The sequence below is a fragment of the Procambarus clarkii genome, unplaced genomic scaffold, assembly GCF_040958095.1.
Source record: "Procambarus clarkii isolate CNS0578487 unplaced genomic scaffold, FALCON_Pclarkii_2.0 HiC_scaffold_513, whole genome shotgun sequence".
Lineage (NCBI taxonomy): Eukaryota > Metazoa > Arthropoda > Malacostraca > Decapoda > Cambaridae > Procambarus > Procambarus clarkii.
In genome coordinates, this window is record NW_027189546.1 from 30855 (window position 1) to 35545 (window position 4691).

General features: G+C 40.3%; 1 non-coding gene across 1 annotated transcript; it reads left to right on the top strand.

Annotated features, from left to right (window-relative positions):
• The first annotated feature begins 2573 nt into the window (after nucleotides 1-2573).
• Nucleotides 2574-2692, top strand: LOC138361616 (5S ribosomal RNA). Its single transcript, XR_011227074.1, has one exon. It is a non-coding gene; the product is annotated as a 5S ribosomal RNA (ribosomal RNA).
• Nucleotides 2693-4691: the final 1999 nt, after the last annotated feature.

Below are 4691 nucleotides of genomic sequence, written 5' to 3' on the forward strand. Positions count from 1 at the left end.
TATACTTTTTTACTGAAGGGCTTAATAGACGATAACATAAATTGTTTTGATATCAGCTAGCACATTGGGTCTTATGAAATCTATTTTTTATCCTCGCATGCTTAAAGGGACTCTGATTGGGGGGGGGGGGGGGGGAAGGTTTGTTACGTTATATACTAGCAGAGCAGGATCATTGGTGGGGGGGGGGGGGGGGTGTGAGGGGGAGAGAGAGAGAGAGAGATCTTTCCCAACTCTTCCTTTTTACATGAGTGAGCTACCCGTTTTATTCATTTTATCCTTCTCAGAGCTGTTTTGATAGTATCCAAATGATGGTAAATGAAAAGGGAGGACACGAATATCTACCCAGAATTCAGGACTGGCAATCGATATGCATGTTTGAGTGAGAATCTTTTTCTCTCTCAACTTAGGTATACGTTTATGTCGTACCTAAAAGCGAGAACCACACTATTGGGACAAGTATGCAAGGCCCAATTTTCCTAACAAGCACAGTTAATTTTGTTATTTTCGAACATTTCTTTCCAAATTGGTTTATCCAATTAACAGTATTATATTAAGATCATGAATTGCTGGGTTAGGTTAGGTTAGCTTAGCTTAGGTTAGGTTAGCTTAGCTTAGCTTGGGTTAGCTTAGGTTAGGTTAGGTTAGCTTAGCTTGGGTTAGCATAGGTTAGGTTAGGTTTGATTACATTTCTATGTTAGATTTAACTCAAATTCAAAACAATTGCCAGTCATTCGGCTTGTTAGTCAACTTGCCTCTAATAGGGGCAATTTGTCTAACAAGACTATTTAGTTTTGTGTGTATATATATATATATATATATATATATATATATATATATATATATATATATATATATATATATATATATATATATATATATATATATTATTATTATTATAGCTTCAAGACTCTGAACCAATATAGAAGCATCAAGAGGAAGTGCTTGTGTTATGGGCCAATAGGCCTTCTGCAGTTACTTCCATTCTTATGTTTTTATTCCCATTGGTTCGTGTTTTATCTTGTGTAAATGTCAATCACCTTACCCAAAACTTTGGTACCATATCACCTCACCCATGTATATATATATATATATATATATATATATATATATATATATATATATATATATATATATATATATGTATATTATATATATATATATAATATAGATGTATATTATATATATATATATATATATATATATATATATATATATATATATATATATATATATATAATATAGATGTATATTATATATATATATATATATATATATATATATATATATATATATATATATATATATATATATATATATATATATATAATATACAGAGTAAATCTACCCCAAAAGTAATGATTTATTTGTCTACAAAACTAAACTCTTTTTTGGAATCATATGAGGCCCCTCCACTGAGGGGGGAGGCCTGGATGTTTATTGTCATGTGTATTCATGCTGCTTGCATGTCGTCGTTTATTTTGCCTTTGTTGTTTTTTTGACAGCTTTCTTTGCCTTGGGTGGTTTGGGAGATTTTGAAGCTCTCTTTATTTTGGGCTTTTTGTTCCCAACAACAAGCTGCTGCTGCTGCTGCTGCTTCTTTTTCAAGGCTGTAGGTGGTTTGTTGCTTGTGGCGGCTTTCTTGGGAGTTACCACGGCCTTCTTTGCTGCTGTAGATGGTTTCTTGGTTGTGGTGGCTTTCTTGGGAGTTAGAACGGCCCTCTTCTCTGCTACGGCCAGCTTGAATGATCCACTAGCTCCACTTCCCTTGGTCTGAACAAGAATGCCGTCAGCCACTGCTTTCTTGAGAAATCTTCGGATGTAAATGGCGATCTTGGCAGCCTCGACTTTGTTGTTGGCAACAACGTACTTCTTGATTGCTTGTAGAGACGAGCCCTTACGGTCTTTGAGTGCTGCGACCGCGGCTAGAACCATTTGACTAGTTTTCGGGTGAGCAACCTGGACGCGAGGTTTCCTGGTGGTGGCCACCACAGCAGCAGCAGCCGCAGCCTTCTTGGTAGGCTTTGCTTCTACCATGATGATGATGAACCAACCAAGGTGATGAGAGACGCTCAGACAGTCACGGGGGAATGATGCTGCCGCCGCTTGAGCCGAACCTATTTATGTGCCGGCACGGTACAGAAGCTGCAACCTGGCAACTCGTCCACCAATCACGACGGTTGGTTTTACGGCTCCGAAACCTGGATCCCATATCTTCTCTAAAATAGAAGCATTTGTTCATGTTCTTTGTAAAAGTATCATAAAGCAGGACAGATGAGACAAATATCATAAAAACTGAAGAGCAGATGAGCACACACATGTTTGTATTACAAAAGAAAATCCACAAATTCATTAGAAATTGGCAGGGCAGGCTGAGGAAGTAGGTAGATGTAAAATGTCTGTAAATGGCGAAAGAACATAAACCCAAGACTGAATAAACGATGTTAAATATCCATGCCAAGGAGACAAAAATATGTTAGGATACAATTACCATTAAGACACCACAAGCAGGTCCGTATCCTGCCGCGATGACTTAAAAGAGTTGGTTATTAGCCACAATGTGTAGGCAGTCTCATGCCAACGGCCATACCACGTTGAGAACACCGCTTCTCGTCCGATCAGCGAAGTTAAGCAACGTTGGGTTTGGTTAGTACTTGGATGGGTGACCGCCTGGGAACACCAAATGCTGTTGGCAATAATGTTTTTTGTTTTGTTTTGTTTTGTTTCGTTTGTTTTTGTTTGAATGGCTGGCTCCACGGGAAATTCACGGAGTTGTGTGGAATAAGGCCTGGTAAAATGAATTAATATGTATGTCATGTTTAAAACAAACTCGCTTAATATAGATATTGTGTGAGGCTTTATACAAAAACAAACAACCAAAACAAAACATGTTGTATATATATATATATATATAGCTTAATCCGGGTTTGAACTCGCAACTCCAAGAATACGCATCACTTATATACACTTTACCACTGGACCACTGCTGCAGGACACTAGCTTGATGCTGAGGTATCAATTTAATGACGTAAATGCCATTTCCACAAATAAATGATAATTTAAAAGTATTTGTATGTACAAATCTTTTCTGTTTAAAAGGCTACAATATCAGTTACTGATATAATTTGTGTTAATGTTTCTATACCCACAGGAAGGCATATTTTTGCTTATATGTAAGGGGTACGGAGAAGGAATCCACAGACCATCATTCCCCTCCCCTTCCCCCCTCCCACCTACTACCACTACCACCACCACCACCACCACCACCACCACCACCACCACTCACCACCACTCACCACCACTCACCACCACTCACCACCACCACCAATCACCACCAATCACCACCAATCACCACCAATCACCACCACCACACCTAACCGAAAACCCCCTAACACATCAACCCTCCCCCCAATCAACAGGCGAAATAATAACCCTCAAATGCCTGCCTGCCTGCCTGCCTGCCTGCCAGCCAATACTAACGGTCTTCTCAGAAAGAAAATCTCTTTGTATCTGTATTACTTGATGAAATGTATGATTCTAATAATGAAAATAAATTGTTATGTCGGTTGTATGAGCATAATGACCAATATGCACATGATATGAATGAATTAAATAGTGTAGTTTTAAGTAATTAGGTTGTAGACACATTAAGCGGATATGATATTTGACGCGTCCAGAACTGGTGATTTTTGGTTTAGTTTTAAATGCACCACCACCACCACCACCACCACCATTGCTTCCCCAGAGCCTAATTAAGGACCGGTAAAAGGAGTCAATATGTATGTCATCTATAAAACCAAAGAATGAATAAAAACACACACACACACACACCTACATAATAGTATTAGGAAGATTGTATGGCAAAAAAAAAAAAGTATTATTCCCATTGGGTCGTTTCGAACTCGCGACTTCCAAAACACCAGCCACACACCTTACCACCCAGCCACCATAGAGTTGGTATAATTGTGCAACTTTAGTTATAAAAGTAAAGTTCTCTCACATTGTATTGATAACTTAAAGGATTTTTTTTTTTTTGTTTTTTTTGCATGTACAAATCTTATTGTCTGTTCTATGAAAAGGCATAATGTAAATTATGTATTTTTTGAATGATTGTATTGTAGGCACATTAAGCGGATTCGATATTTGATATATCCAGAAAAGGCGATTTATGTTCAGTTTTAAAATGCATCACCGTTAACGCTAAAGGACTGGTAAAACGACTCGATGTTTGTCATTTTTAAAATAAACACTAAAACAAGGCCCTTAACATATATAATGTTTGAATATAAATTGAATGCATATAAATACAAAGTGAGAGTGGCTGGCTGGCTGGCTGGCTGGCTGGCTGGCTGGCTGGCTGGCTGGCTGGCTGGCTGGCTGGCTGCCTGCCTGCCTGCCTGCCTGCCTGCCTGGCTGGCTGGCTGCTGCCTGCCTGCCTGCCTGCCTGCCTGCCTGGCTGCCTGCCTGCCTGCCTGCCTGGCTGCCTGGCTGCCTGGCTGCCTGGCTGCCTGCCTGCCTGCCTGCCTGCCTGCCTGCCTGCCTGCCTGCCTGCCTGTCTGGCTGCCTGGCTGCCTGCCTGCCTGCCTGCCTGCCTGCCTGCCTGCCTGCCTGCCTGCCTTGCCTTGCCTTGCCTTGCCTTGCCTTGCCTTGCCTTGCCTTGCCTTGCCTTGGCTGCAGCTGGCTGGCTGGCTGGC